The 27,761-nt window shown below is 46.6% G+C and overlaps 1 protein-coding gene and 1 long non-coding RNA gene across 6 annotated transcripts in view; one reads left to right on the forward strand and one right to left on the reverse strand.

Annotated features, from left to right (window-relative positions):
• Grm3 (glutamate metabotropic receptor 3) overlaps positions 1 to 26,188 on the reverse strand; it is a 163,457-nt gene extending 137,269 nt beyond the window's left edge. The window contains exon 1 of one of the 4 annotated variants that reach the window (XM_005003643.4): positions 26,047 to 26,188. The gene's annotated coding sequence lies outside the window, so the exon portion shown is untranslated. Of the gene's footprint in view, positions 1 to 25,530; positions 25,807 to 26,046 lie in introns of those variants that run through there. The other 3 variants (XM_005003644.4, XM_063237360.1, XM_063237366.1) reach the window with 3 other exon arrangements.
• LOC134472568 (uncharacterized) lies at positions 21,884 to 24,085 on the forward strand. 2 transcript variants are annotated; one of them, XR_010042457.1, is made up of 3 exons: positions 21,884 to 22,255; positions 22,739 to 22,931; positions 23,483 to 24,085. It is a non-coding gene; the product is annotated as an uncharacterized LOC134472568 (long non-coding RNA). The 2 variants fall into 2 exon arrangements; XR_010042456.1 differs by having other exon boundaries at positions 22,739 to 24,085.
• Positions 26,189 to 27,761: the final 1,573 nt, after the last annotated feature.

The following is a 27,761-nucleotide window of genomic DNA, read 5'->3' on the forward strand; positions in this document are numbered from 1 at the left end:
TAATAAGAATAATATAGTAGTATGCAGGATTGGTGCTTTTCCTATTTCAGTTCTAATGAAGCCCTAGCCAGTAACAGGGTATGCAAGATATTAGTTCTGTCACTCTCAGCTCACCTTTCTGATTAGAAGTCAAACTGATCTAAGTGAAACTGAAGAAGTACGCTTTTAGGGAGTGCTGTGCTGCTGGCTTTCTGTGTGTTCACCACTTTCCATGTGTCCACAGAGATAGGCAGGGTGTATTTGTGCATCTGAAACCAAGGGAGAGAATAATTTGTGAAAATAAACTGGAAAGCTTGACAATGACTGCCCAGAGTTTAGAAGACATGGTCACAGCCAAGCGTCCAGGCAGATGATGCAACAGTAAGACGACGGGATGGGTTTGGGGCCAGCTGCATTTCCCTGTTAGAGGATAAAAGTCTGGTTCCCATGTACCAGGAGTGTCCCTCCAAGAGGGGGCCAACCTCTGGTCTCCACCAAAGGAATTCTGCCCCAAACAACCAACCAGGAGCTCCCCAGAATGAATGCAGGGGATGGGGGAGAAGGACAGCCTTCAGTGGAAACCAGGAGTCACATCTGGATACACAGTATTCACAGAAGGAACTGATGGCAAGTCACAACTGTGTCCACAAATACTCATTTTTATTTTCTGTCTATATTTTTCCCCAAACTTTCCTACCTCAGTCAAACTGTGGAGGACCAATGCAGTATCTCTGGAGGGGAGTAGGGGGTGGGGTAGTGTGGAAAATGAAAAAAAAAAAGCTAGTTGAAATGCCTCTCCACAACAGGTGTCCTAAATGTCAGCATGCTAGGAAATGTCACATTGGCCTGACTGATTACAATAGGGTGGATTGCATTAGTACTAAGAAGTTTGGCAACAATGATAAAATGAAGGTTTCTTTCTATTGGAGTTGATTTATTTAAAAGAAGAAGAGTGGGTTTCATTATTGTTGTTGTTGTTTGTGGCTGTTTAGTCAGTTTCTACTGGTTCCATTTTGCCTAGCTGTCTATTTGAGCCTTGTTAACGGGGAGGTTGGTAAATGAATGAGGGGACTGGAGAATGAAGGCTTTCAGTAGAAGAATGGTGCAGACAATTAATTATAAAAATCAGATAGAGTGAAGAAGGAAATGAAGTTGAGAGAATTAACTAAGGGCTGAAATTTCCAGAAAGCTGGTAAGTAGTTGACATGGAAACTGTAACAGAAATGGAAGTGTTTGTTGGTTGTAGTCAGGCATCTAGACCGAAGCAGTCCCCTATTGACACCTACTAAATTTTCTGAAATAGCCTGAATAATTAAATTCATTCCAGTAGAAATTGTAAGTGGTAATGAGGGGCCTACCACTTCCACAAAGCTTGTGGGAATAGTGAGGTGACACAGGAAAAGATAAATATGAATTTTATAAAAGTACAGAATTTGATAAAAATACAATTATTGAAAGGCATTTAATAGCTATTCACTGTGTCAGGTAGTATGGTAACTTCAAGGGATAAAATGATATTATTAACTCTTGCAAATTAGAAGTCTGAGTGATACATGGGATATCATCATTGCCCTACAGTGAAACAAGGAACTGCTTTTGGAAATGGTTCCAGAAATATGTCGAAGGGAACAGAAAGTTGAGGAAGTCAAAATAAGATACCTTAGATAGAGTGACATTAGATTTATGAGTAGATTTTAGAATTGTTTTGTCAAGAAGTAAAAGAGGAACAAATATATGTCCTATTTCAGTCCAAGGAACAGACCTCGCAAAGATTGCCAGAAATCAGCCTTGGAGATGCGTCAGCTTTCTGAAGACAGTGATGGTGGGGAGTGCTCCCTCTCAGACACAGTGTAAACAAGATCCACAGGTCAGGAAGCGCTCGTTCTGGAGAGCAGAGGATTGTGAAGTTTACAGTTTAGAGAACATTTAAGGGAGTTAGAGGATGAGGAGGGAAAGTAGATTAGGGCCACTGGGCGAAGGGTCCTGAAAGGCTGGGTAACCCAGAAGGAAACTTGGTGTCAAGCAGAGAAACCTGACTAGAGGGTCAGCATAGAAGCAGATCTGGTGAATGTGTGTAGGATGAGAAGGTCTACTCTAATAGTCAGGGACAAAGTTATGAAGGAAAGAGAAAAATGAGATGGAAAAGAAGAGTAAATTCAAAATGCCATTTGACAAATAACTGGGCTTGCTGGCTCCATATGGGGGCAGAAATTGTCTTCGGTTTCCAAGGCCACCTTGCTGGGTGGATGAGAACATAATCCCATGAAAAGATACAGGCAAGACTGAGAGTGCTGCTTGGCAGGTTAGCATCTGATGGACTTGAGGCACTGGCTGGAAAGATGACAGGGTGTGGGAGGTAACTAGAGCCACAGTGGTGCGGGAGGCCAGAGGAGTGGCCAGGGGCCCTGACAGATTACTCCAAGTTCTTTGCTGTTTGAATTTGGAGCTCTTCTGAGACTACTATGAAAGCTAAGCATGTCCCTGCCCAAAAAGTGGACAAAAACTGAAACACACACACACACACACACACACACACACACACACACACACACAATTTTTTTGGTCTTTGAAAGAACTGCAGAATGCAAAGTATTAGGAAAAGATAAAATGGAGACAGGGAACAGCAGACCTGAAAGTGCTACCAAAGTCGCATGAGGTACATCAAGCTTTGGAGCCAGAGCGCTTCAGGAGCCTGAGCACTGAGGAAGAGTGGCTGGGCGTGGTGACTCCTGGCACTGGAGCTCACCGATGACCTAGCACCAAGAGGAAGCCAGTTAGGAGTGGTGGCACTGCTGCCGCCCTAGGGAGAGAAGGAGTAACTGCACCGTGAGGGTACTGAGGGTATTGAGAGGCTCTGCAGACAGACCTCGTGCTCTGTCCTCACACTTGGTTAATTCATAAAAACAAGAGGACAGCAATCATACAGGGAACATTGTCTCAGAAACGCTCCTGGCTATAACTTTGAGAATACTGGGATGGTTTCTGATAAAATGGAAGGAAATAAGGTAGAAGAGGAGAAATGAGAGGAAATAGTTGTTAAGAAATTTTCATTATCTTTTCATACTAAGTGCTTCTACTGGCTATGTTGGTACTTGGGGGGATGCAATAATGTTCACTCCACACGGATGCCAGTAACTCACAGCAAAGCCTTACAAGCACACAGCTGTGGAGTGAGTGGACACACTGAGCTGTGTGGAGTGTGGCCCCCCACCAGCTGGACAGATCTGTAGGACAAGAGCAGCAGAACCCCTCAGGGTTCTGGTCCTCAGCAGCCTCTCCCAGGCCTTCCCAGAGTGACCCTGTGTGGGCTGTCTGTTGGAGTCTCCTTGGAAGAGTCACAAATCCTGAAGCCTGGGCCCTCATGGTGGTTCTGAAGGAACCATCTGTGGTGTGGACATGGAGCTCTGGAAATGTACAGCAGCCACTATGGGGGCCTCACACCTCCCAAGCCCACTGTGGGTGCTGGGGTCTCCACTAGAAGTTACAACCTTTTAAAAAGAGTCCTAGTGTGTGTCTGCAGTATACAAGTAGTGAGTGCACGCATGCATCCCGTCCTCATCCATCTTGCTGTCCTTCCCTTTCCTCTGCAGAGCAGCAAAGCAGGAGCTTCCCTTGTTGTCATTCAGCCTAACCAGGTCTGCCCTGCAGGCCTGCAGAAGCCAGCCCAGGCAGGTTTTATTTAGTCTGAGGGTGACAGGGCTCCTGGAAACAGACCTGCGCCCCTTTCTGACACCCACCTGCTACTCACCCAGGGTAAGGAAAGCCTCCTGGTTTGCCTTGGTCTGCAACTAGCCTGTGCCAGCAGGCCTGGGCCCCCAGTCACGGGGCCCTTTTTCCTAGCATTTCCAGGGTGAGTCTTCCTGGGCCAGGCACTCCCTCCCCTTGGCTGCCTCTGCCTTGTCCTCCTGAGGTTCCTGCTCTCTAAAGAAGGGGTCATGAGGAAGTGTGAGAATTGCCCAAGGATTATACCAATGCTGGCAGCCTGGAAACCCTCATTAGCATGTGAGAGCAAAGCCCCAACATCACTATCAAAGGGTGTTAAACTGGTCCAATGGGGCGGGGAGAGAGAGAGGTCTGAATTAATTTAAATTACTTTAAAGCAAACAGGAGTGAAAGGATACTTTCCTAATAGTGATTCAGCCTGCAGGTGAGTGAAGTGTGTGCATTTTCATGGGAATACAAACCTTCTAGTTACCTACATTTCAGTATAAGTATTGGGCTATATTAAAAAAATTAGAAGTTTGAAATTTCAGCTATTGTTTATTTTTGAAACTAAAAGAATCCCCAGGAAGCCTAGCAAGCTAAGGCAAGATCTAAAGCAGCATATCCTAACAGAGTTTCATCACAGCAGGTTGACAACTGACATAATGAAGACACACAAAGTCCAGTAATAAAAGATGGACACTTCTTGACTTAAGAAGCCACATGAAATCACCTACTTTTAATTCATTCCACATAGTGGTTAGAAGTTTACCACTATACAGCGTTAGTCATGTAGGACTGAGGGAAGGAATGAGGATGGATTGGTAGGGAAGACAGGAAAGAAGAAAGCAAGCAGAAAAAAGGGTGGATCCTCTGAATAGCTGGCCCCATTTCCCGGGAAGCCAACCACCTGGCTCCCTCCGGTGTCTGCCTGTCTTTATGGACTAGGTGGAAGGCTCCAGGTGCTTTGTGGATAACCAGGAGAGCTTGCAAACCAGAGGAATGGCTCCTTGGGATGACAGAGCTTGATCTCTGCTCCAGCAGACATCGCTCAAGAGTAGAGTGTGCAAAGAGATGAGATGATTCTCCAAAGTCTCCTAGGGGTTCCGGGCACGAGGCAGTGGACACCAATATTGCAGCCTGGGCTGCTGCCCATAAGGGATGATAAGCCACCATGTGCGCCCACACAAACGTGCTTCTGTGGGACCTTGTTCAGGGACCAGCCACAGGAACCTCTACTATCCCAGGAGGGGGCAGAGGTGTGCTAGTGTGCTTCTACTGAAAACTTGGTCACACGGAGAGAGAATGCAACAGCTCTGCTTGGTGCTTGCTGAAATAACCTACCTCTACTGACGGAATCAGAAAACGCCAGGCAGCACAGCAGGCTAAGGAGAGCCATACAGGATAAATCGAGATCTCCCTGTGACGGGCACTGGTGTTCCCCGACTAAACACAAGGCATTCACAACTTAATGTCGTCTCTCTGAAGTATTTCCCTTTTCTTCTTTTGGGATCCAGCTGAATCATCCACTGTTCTGTGACCTTAATTCTGGGACAATCTGGGCCAGTCAGACAAGCACACTATTTTGGTCAGATGTGAGAGCACTGCACAGTTAGTTACCTGTGCATGTGGAACATCAGTCACTTTGCAAAATAATCTGAGTGACTTTGACACCTGCAGCAGAGATGATCCACAAGTCTTTGATTTGATAAGCTGCTTCCTGCTGCCTTCTTCCCGACAGAGGTACTGAGCTTGAAAATGAGATCAAACTTCCGGAAAGAAATATGCTTTATATAAATGTTCCTACTCGTATTATTTCTCTGACATGTCTCCTATGACAACCTTAGCGTCAAAGATTTATTCTGGGTAGTTAAGTTACACAACAAAATATCTTATGTGAATTTTGGCAAGCAATTCTCTGACTGGATAACTTACTGGGAGCAGGTGTCCATGCAAAATAAATGGAGATTAGGAGCCAGGTAAGAGCAGGCCCAGAGGACCACGGCCAAGCCAGGCTCTCCTGGCCCCCACTGATCACGTAAAAAGAGGAGGCTCAGCAGCTTCCCCAACAAGCCAAGTTCTTCGTGAGAACAGCTGTGTTCAATACTCCAACTACTTGGAAAAAAGGAGGACTTCTGAAGCTTGAAGGGCTACAGAGAGTGTGAATAATTATAAACAAACACTGGCTTCAAAAGATCAAACATTGTTTCAAGTTACTTCCAATCACAGACATCTGTCTTTCAATTTAAACCTCGAGTTAGCGTTGCTCAGGTTTGTGGAAACCCACAAACATATTCCTCATATCAGTTCTAAAGAGACAGTTCTCATTTCCTTAAGGCTGAGGGTGCCAAGCCAGAGGCAATGTTCTGTGAATGGAGCCCTATTTTTGGCCGTAGAAGGCAGAATGTTTCTCAAAGTATCTTTCCATTTCTTCCTAGGGCTGATCCATCCTCCAGGGTTAATACAGAGGAAAGGGAGGCACATAAAATCATTTTCTGTGGCATTGGATGCAAGACTCTGTCTATAAAATGGGTTATTAATTCCCAAAAATTTCTCCTAGATTCCTCTGCTTATTAAAGTGAAGCTTAAAACCTCTAGGGATTATTTGACTTTCAATATCTCATGCTTTGCTTAAAATACATTTCATCTCACTCCTGTAATTATCATCGACATCGAGTGTTTATTTCTAACTTGAAGGCTCTTAAGAGCCAAGATGACAATACAATGTAGATAGAAATGACTAAAGTGCAGAAGTATTCACAAAGTGGGAATGACGCAAATATATCCAACGTCCCGCACCACTGTGCAGTCTGCGAACCTGTTCTCCCTGAGATTTTGCCAAGTATAAGTAAATGTCTGACACCCCGAGTTAACATTTAAAAATACGCATTAGTTTCATAATCACTGCAGTGCAGAAGTTATTAAAGCTACAGCAATTCAGCGTGAAAGAAGTCAGGAATTTTTCTGCATTATTTTGTTTCCTTACATCAAATGATAATTTATATGAAATTCTCAGGCTCACAATTTTAGATCTCACCTATGATCCTCATAAATAGAAGAAATATGACCTGATTTATAGTAAAGACTACAAAATTAATGTTGGGAGCCTATGAAGATAGGTAGAAAGCATTTGGTTAATGGATGTATTTAAATTGGTATCTATAGTAAATTGTAAAGGAAGTGAGTTAATGTGATTGATTATGGAGTATTATTTCTATTAGAGTAAATAATACATTGTGTTAATGGCTATTACTCTAGGTGCAGACTCATCTCAGCCTTTGCAGGATTCAGTTAGCAGCCCAATCCTCCCAGGCGTTTTCATATTTCACATTCTCCTTGGTCTGGGCAACACAGTGAGGGGAGCTGTGAGAGGAGCTGGAGAGGTTTCCTGCATCTTTCAGGACAGTGAAGCTTGTCAGTGATGGCCTCAGGACCCCTGCATCTTTCCTCAGCATCAGAGTGGTGCTTCTTCCTCTCCTCCTAGTGTTTTCTCTCTCAAATATATTAAAATATTTGGTAACAGTGGAAGAAAGCAGAACCAACAAAATAAACTTCTAGCTATCCTGCTCAGTGAGCTGAGAAAGAGACGCAGAAAGCATATCTTTGCAAGGTCGTTAGAAGCGGTCTCTCCCGGAAAATGAGAGACGGTGACCAAGGCTGTCTCTGCCCCTCCGTTCGGGGTGCTCCTTAGGTGGGAACCTGATGGAGCTCTGGGCCTTGGAGCTCTGCGGTGGCTACGCGTGCATCAGGGGGAGGGGAAGGCAGAACTGGAACCCTGGGTGGTGTTGGGGACCATGCTCCCCAGGCTCCTTGTCAGGCACAGCCTTCATGTTTGCAGTAGAACCGTGCAGCCTGTGCTGGGTGGAGACGATTTTGTCATTTATTTTGGATGAGCCTCGCATAGCTTCTGAATGCACTCTTTGTTTCAAAGTCCCTAGGACACAATGGATTTTCATCAACAGTGGCTTCTTTTTAGAGTATCAAAAACAATTGAGATAAACAATGTCTAGAATCTGAGGTCTACTTTTAATGCATAAATGATTTTGACCTTTCTGTAAAAGGGAGAGAAAATGCGCATTGATAGATTGCTTGATGGATTCTTGGTGAATGCCCCAAACAGCAATGTAAAGGTCAAGATGATGTCTGATATCCATACTAGCAAATCCTCTCCATTTTTAACTATTAAAAGTGTCCCGTAAATTATGCACTTGCCTTCATCTCAAAATCTGCCAGCATTGCCCAAGCTACTACGTCCTGTGTTCTCTATACCTGGATCGCAAGTCTTGTAACAGGTGCCTCTGCACTTGTGCTGACCCCTTGGCCTGTTCTGTTTATCAAATTTCCAAGAAGGTTGAATGAATGCCCCCACTCCCGTCCCATTCTTAGGATAAAGATGCCCCAGACACAGTGCAGCTCGCCTCTGTCCAGCTCCTTCTGGCTAAGGTGGCCCCAGTCCTCCCGGCACCAAGGAGCACTGGCCTGCTCACTCTGCTGCACATGGTTCCTTCCCCTCTTCGCTTGGCTACTCTTTGCTTTCCTCTAGGTCTTATTTGTTTTCCATGAAAGCCTGACTTCTTTGATAGCACACCTTCCCCCATCATTGGATATCTCTCATTTTTATATAATATTTTTAAAAACTTATTTTATTCATTTTTTGGTGTGTGTGTCCCAAGAATTGAACTCAGGACCTTGCATTTGCCAGACAGGTGCTACACTACTGAACTATATCCCTGGCCCTAAAATCTTCTTTATCTCTAATTTTTAGCATGTGTCACAGTGGGAATCTTACATTGATGACCGTCTCCCCCTCTGTATCTATACAAACTCTGTCCCTCTCCCTACCATCGCTCTAAGCCTAAAATGTTGCAAACACACTCCTGCACAAGGCCCCCAAGGCCTCTGGAGCACCCTTGAATTTAATCTGGCCCCAATACTCCTTGTTCAGGCTCATTTCCAAGGAATTAGGAGACAAATTCAAGGGACGTTAAGGAAAACCTGTGTATGTGTGCTCCTCTGATCCACGTTCCCTTGGGTATTCCAGTCCCTTTGCACCAGCCTTGACGGGAAGCCACACCCAGCAGGTGCCGTCACTGCTTTCTGGTTCACCCAACTCTTCTCAGCCCACTCCCCTTTCCTGCCTTCCTTCTGGCCTGCTGGGGCGCTCCAGAGGCTGAGCCCGTGGGGTTGGGCAGCTGAGCATGGTACACTAGTTCCGTGGGTTTTCTCTCTCGCCTGTTCTCCCAGCAGCACCAGCTGCGTATTCCTGCCCTCTTTTGGGGAAACTTCGTTTCTTTCCTTTGCCCTGGCCCCTGCTTGCCTCCCCCCTCCTGCATTGTCCACTACATTTTTCAAAGCTTAGTGAGCACCTACTAAATGCTAGGCCCAGGAATTGTTTTTGTATAATTTCTTCCCTGGCTTTGTGCAGCAGTGTGGGCACACAGTTAGTACAATGAGCTGCAGACATGACTTAGCCACACTTTTTGTTGGACATTCTTCATGTAACTATAAGCAGCATACTCCAGGGCGTGAGGACTGGGCCTCTGTTCTTCCACTTATACTCCCAAGTACTCTTGCTGGGGAATTATCTCTGCCCCTAAAAATAATAGTTCATAAACACCTTTTTTATGGTACTGGGGGCTGAACCCAGAGCCTTTGTACTGAGCTACATCTGTAGCCCTTTTCCCACTTTTTATTTGGAGACAGGGTCTTCCTAAGTTGCTAAATTATCCACGGCTGATCTTGAACGAACTTGTACTCCTCCTGCATCAGCTGTCCAGTGCGCCGGAATTACAGGCACTGGACTCAGAAGTGCATTTTAAAATTCCAGTTGAAGGTGACGGGGCATTTATGAACAAATGCTGTTTCATTTTTGTCCACTGCATTAGATATACTTCTTTACATTGGTCTAAAATTTGGGGTAGCTTTTAACATGAATGCACTACTTTAACTAACCAGGGCAGAAATGAGAACTACAGAAATGAGAAATTACAGCAAAGTACCTGGGTAGGTAAGTTTACTCTAGAAACAAATGCTAGGTCTGGTGGCCCTCATGGGTATTAGGGGTGAGCTGTGCTGATCACTACACTATAAAGGCAAAGATAACAAAAAATTACTATTAGAATATATTTGGAAAATGACCCCTTGAGTGTGTTACGTCTTCTAAGAAGTTTATAGCTTCACAATTCATCTTTAAGGTTAATTCCTCAGAAGACATATTCTGATGGGTAGTATCATGAAAAGGATTTGGATGAATGAGAGGGATGTTAGTGACAACTGTTGACAACAAAGCTAAGTACATGGACATTAAATATACAAGAAACCAAACACTAAAATAAATTTATCACAAAATTTTATTCATTGTTCCTTGGTAGTTCTAGGGCAAACACTACAGAAGGATATTAAGACTTTACCACTGAAGCATGAGAGCAGCCCTGTCTGTCAAAGTCAGTGGCTCACTGTAACTCAACAAGTGTTAAGGGCTCACTGTGTCCAAGTCTCTGTTCTCCTGTTTTATTTATTTATTAAGCAATCATTCACTGCTTTTGAGGCACGATAACAGACTTCAGCAGCACAGAAATGATCAAGACACAGTTTGTGCTGCAGGGAACAGAAATTAATGAGCCACCTTCTTATTTTCAAGGAGGATAATGAAGATATTGAAAGATAAACTCTGATTCTGGTAATGAGGATTGAAAGTGCAATTTTTCATTTTGGAACTCTAGGTAAAAGAAGAATTGGCTTTTCATTGGATGCAACTTTATGTCTTAAACTGAATTTGATGAAATATTTGCAATTATTTTGGAAAATCTAGTTAATAAAAGAGTATGCTTACAACTAATATATTTTCTTAGCTCTGATGCCATTTATTATAAGAGTCATGAATACAAGAACAGCTTTTTGGGAAAAATGTTATGTAAAATGTGCAACTAAATTGGATTACACCTCAATAACAAAAACATTAAACTGTGACGGGAAAGTGCCTATTATGCTTTCTGGACGAATTACAACAGATAATAAATCAATTTACTAGCCAATGGTGGTTTTTAGCCCTATTTGACTTATTGATTAGTTTCATGTTTTTTTGATGTCATTAAAAACACTTCTTGTAATTAATCTCAAAAATGACAACGGCAGTAAAAATATTTTTTATTCTGCAAAATTTGAATTGATCCTATGTTTTCCAGTACCATGTGATTCAGAGTACTTTTTTTCTTTCAAAAATTTTACTAGAGTATTTTGTTTTCATAATTACACAGGTTTTTTTCTAACCTCAATGAAAAAGAGCATCAAAAACATAGGTCTTTGTGTCTGTATTCCAGTGAGTACCTTTTGAGTTTTTAAAAGCCATGAAGATATACTCATTAGTAAGTTAACACCTGTGGCATGTTTCCTGTAAGTTCTACATAATACAGATCAGGAGCCACTTGAGCCCAAATCTTCAGATCTCTAGCACATACTTCAGGGTCTGACACGCACATAGCATGTACTTAGAAAAATGCCTGGAGAACATGGACCGGATTACCAGAAGTACTAAGTTGGAGTACACGGGCATTTCCGCATATGCTAAGATGCCAAGGATTCCATTGTCAGAGTTTTCCCTTGGTAGATACCACTGAGTTTTATAGTGCATAATGGTTTCCTTTTTAAAAGCACTAAGGAGAGTGAAGGGTAAAGGGAAGCTAGTTTAGGATGAGTCCCAGTCTCCAGCCTCCATCCCTGATTCCGGAGCCCAGGGAGGGCCATCCCCCCACCCAGTTCTCTCATTTCTGCTTGAAATCTGAGACAAGGCAGGACCGATGACGTCATTCACGCTTTTCCTCCCTGATCTTAAAATGTAGAATTTAAAATTGTAAATAAAGATCTTTGAGGTTACTGCTCTGTTTGCTACTGTGTACAGCACCAAACTGACATCTGTGCTCAGCACCTGCTGAATGGATGAATGAATGAAAGGCAGGACTACAGAAGCTCAGCTCAATGCTGGAGATATCTAAGTCGGAACTCCCCGTTTAAATTTTTACTATCATAGTGTCGCAACTTACTGGCAAACACCGAAACCTCAGCCTTGCTGGAACTGCACATCCTTGCTGATCTTCAGCACTAGCTTTGCTAGTAAACGCTTTCATGATCACATCAGTACTGAGGCCCCAAACCCTCAGCCTTCCTTTATAGGACTTGGCTGAGTGGCAAACCTGGATTCTATAGGTGGATTTTGTGTCCCCAAGGATCTTTCTTTGGGATCATTTAAAACCAAACTATCAAAATAAAGAGATTATTTTCCTTCTTTGCTTTTGCTGGTGAATTATTTGATTAATTTCCTCCTTCTTTGCTTTGGACATTAATGGTTTCCCAGGAGCCCATATGGTGTTAGGAGTTCTCTACTGACAACAAGCAGGACCCTCAGTCTGCCGGGGACTCCTCCTAGGAGAAAGAGCAGCGAAGTTCAGCCAAGTTGCACAGTTAATTTAGGCTACTTCTCAACAGAAAGAAAAGGTTGATTTAAGCAGTTCTGCTCTCCTCTTAAGGACTCAAGGTCGGTTTCAAGAAACAGAATTACTATTCTTTCAAAGTTGTCTCTCCTGATTTGTATTCGTGTAATTATCTCCTTAGGATCTCTTCCTTTTTAACTTGTACACTCAGCTTAATAAATCAATTCAAGGATTAGCTACACATGAAGATGCTGTTCCAATAGACGGACAGGGGCAGAATAAAACAGCAGCAGTTTTCACCCAGGTGCCCATCATTTCTGTTTGTACAGCGGAAGCTGAGACTTTCTTCTTCCAAAAAACTAAATGTTTTACTTTTTGCTTGGGGCTCTCTCCATCTCTCTAATATAAAAATAAAAACCACTGTCTTCAAGAGACAGACAAGTTCTAGAAATCAAATGAACAAATGGCTTGTAAAGAAACAGGCCCTAGAATATGGTTCTTTTAGCATCAGACCACTCTCAAACTACTGGACTGGGAATCGTTATATGAAAATAAGAACCAAAGCAGTTAACTGTATTCTGCTCAATAATATTATCATTCTAAACCAATATTTCTCTGTATACTACTAATTTTTTAAGAAAGAGCCCAGATTACTAGTAGGCTTAAGGTTATTTTCAAGTTGAGAAGAGGTAAGATAGCCATTTCACACGCTCTCCCTTATTGGCTATTTCCCATCCTGGATTTGCCTTTTCATCCATTTTTTTTTTTGGGGGGGGGTTTGTTTTGTTTTGAAACAGGACCTACCTCAATGTGCAGTGCAGGCTGGCCTTGCCCTTGCTTATGGAGGCCAGGCTGGCCTACAGCTCACAGAGAGACTTTTGCCTCCGCCTCCCTAGTGCTGAGTTTACAGGCGTGAGCCATCACAGCCAGCAACACATCCTAGTTTTGGAATGCTTTTGCAAATGAGGTAGTATAGCCAATCAAGGTCAGGCGCTCTGGAGCCAAATGCTGCTCTAAACCCTATCTTATGCTTGTCCTTATGTGAACATGATGTTTCCGCTTCCTCCTCTGTGAAATGGGGCAACAGCATCTGTCTACCTCCTGGGCACTGGGAGGACCTGTAGGTAAAGCAGTCAAGGCCCACAGTGAGCAGGTCACAGAACTTGGTACCATCCTCAATATCCTCTTCATTTTCCTAAAACTGCTGTAGGAAATGTGTACATGTATTTTGTTTTGAGAAGTTTTAGTACAGAGCTAGCACTGAGTGGAGCATCGTGGGGTGTTATGGACTGGCACTGGAGGGAATTGATACTGTCAAGTGAGATTTATGGATCCGTCTCTAAGAGCCGTCTGCACTGTGCTCTCCTTTGGGGAGGAGGGGATCTGCCCGGAAGCTGGCTTTCCTGGGAAGTTTACTGCGCTTGCCGCTTTTGTGGGTGTTGCTTCTATTTCCTGTTGTTCACACGTCCTCTATCAAGGTGACAGGAAGAGGTGAAGTGTGTGCAGACTGACGACAGGGGGAAGAGTAAGAAAATAAATTTCTAGCACTGCTATTCATGACTTTGCTAAACAGCTATTAAAATTTAAATTAATCGAACTCAATAGTTTCTTGAGTACAACATGATACTGATTCAGGCTTAGGATGCTGAATTATGTCTCCTTTAACGATATTTGCGTATAAAATTTTTGAGCTAAAAGAAATCTTAAAGATCAATACCCTACTTTTAAAGATGAGTAAAACAAACTCCAGAGTGATTTAATTAACCATTGCTCTGTTTATTCAATAAATATTTATTGATCTGCTGCCATGCAGTCCGATTCTGCCGGGTAACAGAGCTGCAGCTGTGAGAATCAGGCCGGCCCCGGCCTCCTGGCATGGATCACCAGGCTGGGGAGCGACCACCTAAAGAAACGTGACGGAGGGGGGCAAGCAGAGCGCAGGCGCTCTCTGCAGGAAGAGCTGGCCCGGACGGCGGGCCGAAGGCCGGCCGGGATGACAGTGGGCCCTGGAGCGGGTCCACCTGGCCTGGGAGGCTGCGGGGAGCAGGAGGCAGTGACCACTGGCCTGGAGTGCCAGCCGTGCGCGTCCCCGACCCCACCGCCTGGAAACTCTCCCGAGTTCCAGGCAGAGGCAGTGCATCAGGTTTGTACATTTTACAGGTGGCTGTGGTTACAGCAGGGGCCCCACAAGGCTCGGGGGGCCGAGGTGGCGCCCGTGGTCCCCGGGAAGAGGCAGTGGGGAGCGGGGCTTGGCCATTGCCTATGGATGAAGGCTCTCAAATTAAAAAATTTCCATCTCGGAGTCTTGTTTTTAAAGAGTTAAGATCCTGAAACATTTTTCTCTTGACACAAGTTGCTGAAAAATAGCCTTTAAAAAAATTCCCCTTCGCTTTATTAAACAAGGGATTTGACAGAGCATGCCCTTTTCCATTGTCAGGGAAGGGAACCGATTCGCTTAATTGTTTGGCTGGCGCTGTGTCTGTCTCCCGCCAGCTAATTCCTACCTACCAGGCACAATTCATCTTCACGTCGCCGGACGCCGGCCTCGCTCCCTCTTTATTCCCAGGGCCCCTGCCCCAGTTTGGGCCATCATTACCCTCACCTGGATGGCTGCCATGCCCGGCCCTGCGCCTCCGCCTCCAGGCCTCTATCCCTCACATTCGTCTTCCTGCTGAGCTTTCCGATCCCCTGCTCCAGGCCTGCAGCAGGGTTCTGAGCCCTGCATCTCTGCGGACGCCAGAGGCCTCCACTGCGCCACCAGCGGCCCTGCTCTGAGCGGACCACACGGAGGACTCACACAGCGCATCTGCCAGGGTGCACACGCCTTGAGTGGTGCTCTCCACACGGAAGGCCTCAGGGATTGTGCAGGGCCCAGGACACAGCGTGCACGGATCCGCCAGCCAGAAAAGCTGCTGCCTGCTGGGGGTTCCCTTGGAACTGCAGCTACCACTGTTCTTGTCTCATCCCATCTGGAAGAACCTAACGGTTCAGGTCCCCCCTGCTACCTTGCTCCGTGCCTTGAAAGTAACAGACACTCGTTCAGGATTTATTCCACTGAGTTGATGTCACTTGGTAGTGCCAAATTTTAAAATAGTTATGGGACATTATTTTGTTTGACATCTACTGTGCCTTTAGGAAAATAGTATAATTTAGGATTTGGAATTTCAAGTGTATAATAATTTTCATTTTTAAAATGCAACATAGAAAGGAAAGAAATTACATTAATATTTCAGCATAGGAAGTACCCAACAATTAAATTGAAAAATAAAAACAGGTTTTTTTCACTCATTAGATATGTTTTAAGTATTGTTATAGGTCCCATGGGTTGTTAAGATTTTGGTAAAAGGACAAAAAATAGCTTTGTCATCTTGGAGCTAAGTCTAGGAAGCTAGATAAATGTTTTAGCAGATCTCAAGTTATCTCATAGACACTGACTTCTGCAGTCTTCACCAAGGTGGCCTCCATTTTTGGAGTTATAAGGAAGTCACAGTCTCATATCAGCACTGTGATGAGCCCTGGGGTCCCCAGCAAGGCAGGAACATGGCAGGACTTCTGGTCTGGCCCCAACAAGGACACCGGAAGTGCTACAGGCACTACGAGCACAGCATTGCAGTGCCCCTGGCCTTGACTTCAGGCTGGGCACTGCAGAGAGGCCTGGGTGGTGGACATGGTTACCCTGGACTGGTCCTCGAGCTTGGGTCTCTTGTGGCAGCAGTAAGTGTGTGTTACAGCTGTGAGAGAGGGGAGCCCAGGGTGTAGCAAAGGACACACTGGGCAGCTGGGCTCCCAGAGTGAGAGCCTGTGTGGGGGAGAAGCTTTGAAAGCAGGGACTGAGGAAGTGCGGTCACACAGGAGGGGCGCACACCAAGGAAGCCATGGCAGGGCCCTTAGCCATGGGCAGAGAAGTCTCAGCACATGGACGTACACACACACACACACACAACTTCAGTGAGGCCAGGAGCCTGAGTGAGCGCATTCTGGCAGGGCAGATGCCTCCTGTGACCTCCTGCCTCATCCTGGGAGCCACTAGGAGAGATGGCAGCAGCCCAGGGGCATCAGAAGCATCAGCTTCAGACCCCAGTGCCCTCCTGCCAGGGATGGAGAGAAGTCATGGCACTGTTTAAAGATTCAGTGATTACATGGGCCTGGCTATACTAATTATTGAATGGAGATTGTAAATTAAGGATTGTTCTATTGTACAAAGGAATTTTACTTAATAAATTTTAAGGAGAAAGGGAGATATAAAAATAAATATGCTTTATTTTATTCTACAAACCATTGTTCTGCGAATGAGAGGTGACTGAAAAATATAGTGAATGTTAAAATTAAAAAAGTTACAGTAGCACAAACATTGTCATTAATCTCCCTAAACACTCTGCCTCCCCTTGAACACACGCATCCCACTGTTCCTGCCGCTTGCTGCAGCAGCTCTGAGGTCCTCCTTCCAAAGTGTCTTAGTGCTGTTGTGGCTGCTCGATGTCCTGCACTGATTCAAAATCTTTCCTTTCATGGTCATTTTGACTTTAGGGAAGGGCTAGATGTCCCACAGTATCAGGCCCAGGGAGGAAGGGGATGAAGACTCACTGTCTGGGTTCTGTGAGTCGCCCTTCTGCTGGATGGCACCTGGCGGCAGCAGCCACCACATTTTTACCTGATTCTGTAAAGACATTCAGGAAAGAGGACTTCCACAGCTGCTTCAGGAAGCTGCAAGAAGGGAGAATAAGTGTGCGCAAGGGGAAGCAGACATTCTGAGGGGGATTAATGGCCACGAGTCTCCCTACATTAAGGTTTTAAAAGTTAAACATTAGCCATATGTTTTAACCACATCATGCAGTTAGTACTCACACCAAAACACATCTCACTGTTCAGGCCCACAGAAGATGACTGCATGGATGCTCTGGACAAAGAGCTGTTCTGGCAGGGCAGATGAGAACATCGTTAGTGTCAACTCTGAAGAAGTAGCCGTTGGAAATTGGATTTTACTATAGGTTTGCAGAAAGGAGGACGAAAATACATTGGAAACAAGGTCCCAGCTACCATGGTGTGCAAGGCCCAACCTGAGTGCACAGAAAGCAGATACTGAGGCTGAGGGGACCAGGTTGCAGAGATGCATCTAGGATGGGTGGAAAGGGCTCAATGGCCACGCTAGGGAATCACTGTTAGGTGTTGGGTTTGTAAGGCATTCTTTTAAAACCTGGGATGGACTGGTGAAGCCAATTGTTTATCAGGTTCTTCTATTCTTACATCACTGTATTTCTTCATAGCATCTCAGCTCTGCTGTTGAGGACCTGTCACTATTCAGAGCAGGAATTATCTCTAGAATGATTTGGACACATAGTAGGTACTCATTAAATCTGGCAAATAAATAACTGAATTGAGAGAGAAAGACTTATGAAGATAAACTATTAAAGATGGGGGAAAGCCATGCAGAGCCTGGGGCAGGTTTTGGCAGTGATAAAAGAGACAAGACACGAGGTCCAAGCCAAGTGATTGTATTTCCCCTCTTGTTCCATTTCCTCCTGGGCTCCCTGACAAACTCACTGCAGGTCACTCCCCCTGACAGTCCCCACTCTGCCTTACAGAAGGAGCCCATTCTGTCTTGAGGCTGAAGTTAACTAGATCTACACAGAGAGACAACGTGTCACTTAGGCTTGGAGGAAGCACCACAGACACCCACGTGGAGGACCCTCAGAGGAAATTCCAAGACCTTGAACTATAGGGGGATGGTGGTCACCCTGCATCTGGGCAGAAGAGGGAAGGATCTGGCTTGGCATGGCGGTGGGCCTGGCTGCAGCTGGGTAGTACCTGCTGTATCCTGGTGTCTTTGGGGAGGGCCATGTCCACAGCAGGGCCGAGGCCACCACAGAGGTTAGGATAGCACAGTGCTGTCTGAGGTGCCTGAGTTTTGAAAAGTCAAGCTTCAGAGTCTGGAAGGATGGGAGTGTGGCTGGCTGTCCACTGTTTTCCCTTTGTATGTGGAGAGGCATGGACCTGGGTGGTGCGGTCCATGCAGGGCTGAGTGCTGCACAGGAAGCTGTCTTTGTGAGCGATGCCAGGTGGGGAACAGTGGGGTCACAGAAGGAAGCAGAGCTTGTGGAGTGCAAACCTCCACCCCTGCTGCCTGCAGTCTGGAGGGCAGAGAGGAGGGCTGGGGAAAATGATGTCCCCACCCCAGCTCAGAAGGGCAGGTGGTTCCCACAAGGGCACTGCACATGGAGAACAGATGCTGTTCTTAGAGGGAAGCAGTGTTTCTGTGAACCACACGCCTCAAAAACCTGTACTGCAGAATACAAGACAGAGACAAAGAGAAGAAAGTTTCCTGCTAAGAACAGCCGAAAGGTGTGAGGGCTGTCTCTGCATCCTATAGGAATTCCCTGCAGGCCAGAGAAGGCAGATTCCTTTGCAGTGAGCATAGTTTGAGGCCTCTAAGATATCAATCTATTCACAGAACTCTTAGAAACCATGCTTTACTGAGTGCAACTAATCAATTAATGCCGAGCTGGTACAATTCAGCCCAGATAACGCGCTAATCCATGTAGGACTGCTGTGGGAAGCCCTGTTGCAGGCAGTGCTCTGTTGACTATCACCCTGCAAACTCCTGGTGTGGACCCACTGTTTGCCCCCACAGTTCCCAGGAGAGGCCTTAACCCCTGTGTGACCGTGTTCTGAAAGAAGGCCTTGGGAAAGGATCTGATTAGCCAAGGTCTTAAGGGCGCCCTCAAGACGGGCCTCGGGTCCTCCCAGGAAGGACAGGAGCTTTGTCCTTTCCTATTCCATGTGTGGACACGGCAAAAACAGAGCCTGCTTGGAGGGCGATTGCCAGGAACCTGCATGGTGGACTCCTCACCTCTGGAGCTGTGAGAAGTCCACGTCTGTCCTTTGTTACAGCAGCTGCAGCGGACTAAGCCAGCAGGCTCCTCGGACTTGAGCTTGCACAGCAGCCACATGCAGAACTCTTAGTGGTGGTTCTCATTTGGGGTGCATCTGACCAGAGTCGTCATAAACACCGAGAGGTGATTCTGTTTTTTCCCCCCGTCTTTTTGAGACAGGGTCTTGCTAGGCAGTTTGGGCTGCATTTCGTAGTCTGGACTTTCCTTGAACTCACAGAAACCCTCTTGTCTCAGTCTCCTGAGTGAGGATTACAGACAGGCACCACCATGCCCAGCCTTTTCTTTCTCTTTTCTTTAGTTGGTACTGGGAATTGAACTCATGACCTCATGCTTACCAGGCAGGTGCTGTGCCGCTGAGCTACATCCCCAGCCCCTGCGAAACGATTCTGATGTAGCCTCTTCTGGAATGATTTGCCAAAGGCTGTTTGCATCAGAGGCCAGCAGAGGACTGTGCTGGCCCAGAAGTGGGGTGTGGAGGGACCTGAGAGGATGATGCCTCTGCATTTAGCCTCCAACTTGTCTTTACCTAAATCGCTGCATACTTTGCTACCTGAGGAGCAGCTTCACCTGCAGGCCCTTTTGGGATCACAGAGGTAGTGGTGATCCAATCTCAGGAAAGCCAGGACAGGAGTGAGGGTGCTGAGCAGCACCCAGCATGCTCCTGTCAGAGCCCCTGCAGGGAGGGTCTGTGTTTGGTCCAGTGAGTGCAGCACAGAGATCAAAGCCAGGAGACCTCATTTTAGACAAAGCCACCAAGCAGGAAAATATGCACAGATTATTGCCTCCCTCACCAAACAGGGGAGTTAGTTTGCTGAAAAATGGCCAAATGGATCTAAAGTGTGTTACACAGTCAGTGCAACTGGTGGGCCTAGGAAGTGTAGCATTTCTGAACTTTCTGGATAAAATAGTCTGAAAGTTGGAGAATGTCGTAAAGCATGGCAGGGAGCAGGAGAGACTTCAGTGGGAGAAGGCAGCTTTGGCATCCGCAAGCCATTTCTCCTATAAGCCAGCCCTGAGCAAAGTCCACGGAGCACATGGGAATTGAAGTCCCCACGGGGAGCGCCCTTCCCGCTCTCAGATTGGGTTGGTTACCAGTGCCACTGGGCTTGACAGATTAATGCCTGGCAAGCTGAGGGTCTCTGCCTTTTCAGGAAAAATAAGATGTTTCAAAATAGCAACAGTTAATTATATTCTCCAGATCTCGTCTCCTCCTTGAGGCAGATACAAACTCCAACTGTTTCTGACCCTCTTGTGCCATCTCCCAAATTGGCACGTATTCTGACATATTTTTGAGAGCAGTTTCCATCATGTTGTATTCACCAACACATGTTGTATTAAAACTGTTAAGCAAAATACAAAATATTACTAATAATCTATCTGCTGTGTATTATTATCAAAAGAAACTGCTTCCACCAGATGGATGGGCAGATCTGTGACATCCATTCAATTTTTTATGTACACAAAGCATTCTAGTACAAGTCACAAATCAGAGAAAGACTCTCAAGTAAAGGCTCATGTCTCAGCTCTTTTGTAAATGTAAGTACAAATGTATGCAATCAAGACAGCAGATTTCCTGCTGCAGAAAGCACCGAGGTCACAGAATCACAAGAGGTGGGATTCATGGAGCAGGCCTCTCAGAGCCTTTGCACACCAGCAGGTCCTGCATTGCTGCTGTGTGTGTGCAAACGTGCATGCGAGCCCCACCAGGGTTGCACTGTGGGGTGGCTGAGGGGAAACACACCGTGTGGTGGCAGAGTTCTTATCTCTGGGCGGCTGTTATGACGTGTCCTTGGCTTTGTCACCTCACGGCGGGACCTAGTACAGGAGTGTCCTGAATCTGAATCTGTTACCTGAGGGCAGAGGACTTTCTTATTGGTTGGTGACTGCGGTCACTCTTTCTGCTCTAGTGTCAAGCTGGACTATAGGAGAACTTTGACTTTACGCATGTTTGTGAAGTTTTGGGAACATTGTTTGTCTCCACTGCTGCATACTTTGCATTTTATTTTGGTTATAATAGGTGCTTAATAAACATTTGCTGACAAGCTGCTTCTTTATGACTTTTTCTTGATGGTGACAGCATCTCTCTTAAGGGGCTTCTAAGGTCCAGCATCTGTTATAAAATTAGCCACTGGTCTGGAAACTGTCATATTTATAATACTCGCAGGCTGTAACTATCTGGGATCACAGTTTTGGAAGTTTCTGTCTGGTAGGTATCTATGCTCTTTTAACTAAATTTACTCAAATGTGCATGTGTGTGTGTACAGACAATAACAGTGACGGCCCACTCTGACAAGGAATTGGCCACCTTCTGCTTTTGTGGAGATATCTCTTCTAGCAATGGCTTTATTTTCAAACATGGTATTTTCATCTATGCTTTGCATAATTTATAGCTTCATGTCTTCCAAGCTTATTTCTCTCCTTAAAATGCAATATAAAACTTCTTGTTCCATAACAGGATTTTTTGTTTGATGAAAAGTATCATATTCTATGTAGACACAGTTCTTTGAATGCCTCTCTGTTCCAGGTTGAAATCATGAGTACCTTGATGTCTACTTTTCCTGTCCTAAGAAAACTGATTTTCCCTTTGCCTCTAAGGAAAATCACTTTCAAGGTCCTCACCACTATGTGAGGGCTGGCACTATAAAAACCCTTTAGAGCTTCAGGCAGGAAGATGCTGCCTTAGAAAGGATTTATTCATGCAGTCCAATCTTACTCATTTATTATTTTTCAGTATATGTGCTGGCAAAGCAAGGATGATTTATTTCTCTTCTTAGTATCTCTTTGCCATGTACATTGGTCACACTCACCCCAGGGAATTTGTACATAATGCCATAATGCGTCTTAATTCTTCATTCCTCTACTGCCCACCCTTCCTTCAACGCCTCTCCTCCCTGTTTACCAAAGCTTTGTTTTTATTCTCTCTCTCACGACGTAGTTCAGACTGACCTTGAATTCACTGTGTACCCAGGCTGGTCTCAAGCTCTCAGTGATCCTCCTGCCTCGGCCTCCCGAGTCCTGGGATCGCAGGCATGGGCCATCACAGCTGGCCTTCTCACTCTTTTAAAATCCTGCTTCTACACCCTTCCTTCTCCATTCCCCTCCCCATTTGAACAAGCTTCTCTTACTTCCCAATGTGGATCCTTCAGTTTGCTCCTTATTTACTCTTTGGGTTTTACTCGCTGCAGCCTGACTTAATCCCTGGAAAGTACGCTCAGTACCCTGCATGCCCAGATCTCCGGGATGCACCAAGGGGCACAGGTGAGTTTCCTGATGGGCTCTGTTGGCTCCTGGCTGGAGGGCAGAACTGGTGTGTTGCAGCTTGGGATGGGCAGGAACTGAGAAGGGATGGTGCATCTACCAGGATGCTTCTCTAGAAATCTTAAATAAGCCTACACACGGATGTTTTGGAACCAGATTCCAAGTGAACAAGTAAAAATCTGCTTTTCTCTTGTAATTTTAGGATTTTCTATTTTAAAAATAACCTTCACATATGGTACCCCCATGTAAATCGAAGAATAATCCACGTTGATATATGCGATGACTTAACCTTATTTTTCATGATACAGCACAGTGAAGACTCTGGTTTGCATTCTATTGGCTTGTTCAGTTCATTTCGAGGTGAAGGTGTCACTGAACATTCTAACAAAACGTCTGTATTGTGTTCATTCACAGACAACCCATATATACTGTTATGTCTCCAGAACATTCTATTAATTATGGAAATTGCTTTAATTTCCATAGGAGAATCTGCATGAAAACAGCTTCACAGGGCATCAGATCCACTGGAATCCTGCTGGATTGTGGCCATGGAGAGCAGCATGTTTGCAATGAGAGTGTCTCCCGTGCACACATAGAGCATCACTTAGCAGGGATCATTTTGATACTCAACAAAGGTCACAGATGTCAGAGAAGCAATTCCTTCACTCTTACATTAGTAAGACAAATCATTAGGAAAATGTAGCCATAGCCATTCATATAAATGACCTAAAAGATGTATCTTAAATATTTAGCAAAGTTATCTAAATAGCTCTTGTAACTGTGTAAAGTCTGTGCATTTTATAAGATCTCTGTAAATAAATGTTGGATGATGACTAAATCAGAAAAGAGGATGGATTACCCCAGAGGGATTAGGATAAAGAGTTAGTAATAAGATAAAATAGAATCAGGATAAAAACTAGGCTTAATATCACAACGAAGTTCTTAATAGGGAGAACCATTAGACTGTGAAATAGTCTTTCAGAGATTCTGGAAGAAGTCATTACAAGAGCTATTTAAAATCAGAATGGGCTGAAGCATTCCAAAATACGGGGGACGCTGTCGGGACCAAGCCTGCATTAGACGTGCAAGGGGAGAGGACCCGGTGGTTCCTAGCATCTCTGTGATTACTATGATTGTACTCATTTTATGTGCTCAGTCTTGCTAGATAATTTTCTATCATTTTATGCTACTTCTTGGGAGTGATTTCAACAAATTCATCTAATGCAGAATTGGATCATTTAGAAGAATCTCAAAAGCGGCGAGAATGCAAGATGAACTCAGTGTGAAGCAGCAAAGTGAGAGGAGCGTGAGCCAACACCTGCTTCTTTTTTGGAGTTCTTGGGGAGAAGGCAAGTCTCCCAGCCACTCTGGCTGGACTCCAGGATGCAGACGTGCACCCTGCTCTCCTGGATTTCCACAGGAATTAGGAATTCCCTTTCATTTCTTTCATGTAATGGTTTCTTGAGATGATTCTGAGTACAGGAAAAAGAATCAAAACCATCCATCCCCAAGACAGCAGGCTGTATTTTGTAAGAAAAAGACAAAACCCTAGAAAATGATCCTGCTTTGTTTTGTGACTGACCATTGTTGGGGGAACGAACAAGAAAGAAAAGGACGTTTACGGGAAGCCACTGAGGCACAAAAAGAGGCAAATGGACACGGGAAAGCTGTAAGACATGGCTGAGAATCCTTCAAAATGAGACACCCTCAATGTGTGTATCAGGAAGCAGGGCAGTGGGACAGACGACCCTCCGGGGCTCCTGCCTGCTGTCTTGTTGAACACAAATACTAACTTCAACATAAAAGTGAATATCATTTGATTTTATGCAATCTTTGCACTTGTTTGGGTCATTGCTTTTAATTGCCATAAAATAAAATCAAAGATGGGCTCCTCATTGTTACACTTGGAAAGTCCCCATATAATCTTATTTACACTTATTTTCATATGTACACCACAACTTGTAAAAGTCAATCATACAAATGAGTCACAGGATACATTTTCATTGTTCACAATATCTATCCATCACATGCTCCAAGGAATGTGTCATCCGTCAGTGGAGGAAGCGTGTGATGCCACAGTCCTCGGATGTGAAGAATGGGCATGCCATGTGCACAGACAGGCTTCCTTCTCTTTAAGCCCACAGTTCAGCCCACTGTGTGTGCTGAAAAAGTTTCTTCGATTTAAGGTCATTTTATTGTTAAGGTTCCAGTTGATAGAAACAAAAGTTTCATAACTAAATTTCCTTTCTTTTTGGAGGGACTTATCAACACTACCAGGTTTCCTTACTGTATTTTTGCTGGTAGCCCACGATTTTGATTATTTTACTTGTGAACATGTAAGCTTCAAGATGTCCTCTGCTCATTTCGCCCTGAGCACCTGTGTTCCTTAAACGTCAATCAACACAGGCGTGGGCGTGCTCCTTCAAAATATCTGCGCTCACCTAGTGTGCGATCAGAACCCAGAAGGGCAGACAGCTGAAACCTACAGGTGTGGGAAACCTGCAGCTACGGGACACTGCCCTTATGAAAGAGAAAATCTCACTTTATTTAGCACTAGTGAACAGTGGTTCCCGAATCTGTTCAGATTCAAGTGGGCTGCGCTTTGTAAAAGACAGGCAGGATACACTCACACCTGGGCAAGCGTGCTACAGCACCCCTGTAGGAGCTGCCATTCCCACCAGGCTATCTTAATGGGCATTCGATGTTCTTGGTAATATCTGCATTAAACACACGCAAACAACAAAGCTCAGATGGCAGACTCAAAATGCCTTCAGATAAACCAAGACAGACTGGATTTGGATAAAATAGATCACGTTTCTCTCTAAGTAGAGGCTTACTTTGTCCCCCAAAACACACAATAGCTCTGCTGAACACAGCTACAAGCCAGTAACACAAAGAAATTTGAGCAAAGCAGCCCAGAGTACCACCCGTGGCTGAGGCATCAGCTCGCAGGGACCTGGAGCCCTGTCATCTCAACTTCCAATAAACCTGTATGCCACAGTCTGCACCGAGCCCCCCACCTCTTCCTGTTCAAACAAGAGCAAAAATATTTGTAAGCAAATTCGTCGAGCACTTGACTACAGACCTTTACAACTGTACAGTCCTGTTTTCAAAATTAACAGTGGTCCACGATATTTCAAAAGCAGGGGTCCACGCCCTTAGAACCCGCGTCTGGAAGTAGCATAGCTCAAAAACTCTCAGGCTTGCTCCCCCAGGGAAGAGCAGCAAGGAGCCTAAATGAAATTGGTAAGAAACCGGCTTATAGGATGCATTACCTAGTCTATTTTTGGATCGCGAATCTCCCGCCCTCTCCGACTTATCTCTGTCGTAGGAAAATGGAGCCCAGAGGATGGAGAGGGGCTTCCAGGCTGACGCTGTCATCCCTCGCTCCAGGGCAGCGAGCTCCAGGGCAGCTCCTTCCCAGCGCCTAACGCAGAGCGCGCCACGCCAGTCCCGGGGACGCAGCCCTCACGCCCACGCGGAGCCCGAGCCGCGGCGTCCACGCAGCACTGAGCGGCCCGGGCGGGGCTGGGTCTTGGGGTCGCCGCGCCCCGCCCCGCCGCGCACACCTGGTCCAGCAGCGGTCAGCGCCGGGGACCCGAGCGCACGGCCACGGCGTCACGCAGCGGCGCGCCGACCGCAGACCCTGCCCGGAGCCGCGTGCGGTCCCGCAGGACCCCGGGCACACGCGAACTCCGGCGACGCCTCCGCCTCCCAGCCCGCGGGTGCGGGCACAGGCGCCCGGAGGGCAGGGCAGGGCAGGGGCGCGGCGCCGTCCCCTTCGCGCTTACCTCGCTCCCGCGGCTCCGCGCGGGCGCCAGAGCCGAGCCTGCGCGACGCCTCGGGCTCATGCCGGGTCCTCGGGTCCTGCGGGTCGGGCGCGGGGCGACCGCGCGGCCTTTGTCCTCCGCGGCGGGGAGAACTCGTGCGCCCTGCGCGCCGCCTCGCGTGGACCCCGCCGGGCGGAGCATACGGCCGGGCCGGGCGGGGCGCGCGGGCGGGGCTGGGGTCTCCGCGACCCGGGCTCGGGCCGGACCCTCGCGCGGCCAACTTTCCCGGCGCCGCCCCGCGCCGGCCGCGAGGGGTGTGTTCGCGTCCGGCCCGCGTCCGCGAGGTCGGGCGCCGCAGGCGGTGCGGGACCTGGCGCCCCGCCGAGCTCGGGGTCGCGGCGGGCAGGGTGCAGGGCAGTGCGGACTGAGGCGGACGCTGCCCGGCTGTCCAGTCTGCCGGGCTCCGCACGCCTTGCGCCCGTGAGGCTCGGCTCCGCCACCGCCGGGCGCGGGCGGGAGGGAGACGCTCCCGTCTCCTAGCAACCGCATCCCTCTCCTTCGCAGTCCTCAGGAGCCGTCCCATTGGCTGGCCTGGAAGGAGGCACACGCCCCTCCCGGACTGCGGGCCGATGCTTCCCGGGGTCTGGGGTGAGCAGTCCCATCGGGACAGGGCTGTGCCCCTCTGTGGCCGCTGGCACCTGTATCCCGGCCCTGCAACCCCGTTCCGCATCCGCGCCCCGCCTCCAGGTCTCTCACCCCAGTCCCGCACCGAGCCCCGGTCCTGCACCCACGCCTGCACCCACGTCTGCAACCCCAGCTCTTCACCTTAGTCCTGCACCCCTCCCTCCAGGAACCCTCCAGTCCTCCTCACGCAGGTCTCAAGCTTGCTCCCTGAAAATAAATAACGAGATAAACGAGAACCTTAAATTGGTGACGTAGGCACAAAAGAGGAAAAGGTGCATGAGACAATCCTTGGGCTGCGAGCTGCGGCTGCAGCCCAAAGGTAAAATTCCAGGTTTCCAATGCCTTCAGACCCTCACCGTGTTCAACTTCAGAATTCACACTTCGTCGATTTCCCACCCTGCTATGTTAACTTTATGTTAACCAAGAGCTGAGTTATAGGAAGCCAGACACGATTAAACAATGCTTCAAAAGCTACATTCATTATTTATCAGTGTTAAGTTGTTTAACAACCATTGTCTTTTGTAACCTAGCCAAACATTTAGAGTGCAGAAATAATGTACTGCTGATTCTTTTGGAGGACTATACTCATTCATTTCATTGTGAAGTCCACCAAGTGCAGAAATTTGCTTACCTTAAAGTTAAAACGCTGTCACAGAGTGAAATGCTGGAATTGTTTCTCGTGAAGCCTCTCCTTCCTGGAGTACAACAGCGTTGCCAAACACCAGCAAAACTCTCCCTTTACGCTTCGTGTTTGTTATCCAGCACGCGCCTTCCCACGCCTGTGTACTCCGCTCCACGAGGGAGCTTCCGAGCGTCTGTCCCACAGACCACAGCAAGGGATGCAGACTGGCCAGGGACCTGCCCCAGCGCCAGGTCCTCAGTGGCCTGGTTCCCATCCCGACTCCTCCAGAGCCTTCGGGGGCACCACGCATGTGTTTCTAAGACTTCAGCAGAATCAGCCGAGTTTGGGAGAACAGAAGAGGCCTGATGTGCTCATCTCATTAAAAAAGGAAAGTGGCCGTGTCTGCAGGGAGAGAGTCTGGGAGCACCGG

This window comes from Cavia porcellus, unplaced genomic scaffold, assembly GCF_034190915.1.
Source record: "Cavia porcellus strain 051 isolate PalLab524CR breed Dunkin Hartley unplaced genomic scaffold, mCavPor4.1 scaffold_2, whole genome shotgun sequence".
NCBI classification, from domain to species: Eukaryota; Metazoa; Chordata; class Mammalia; order Rodentia; family Caviidae; genus Cavia; species Cavia porcellus.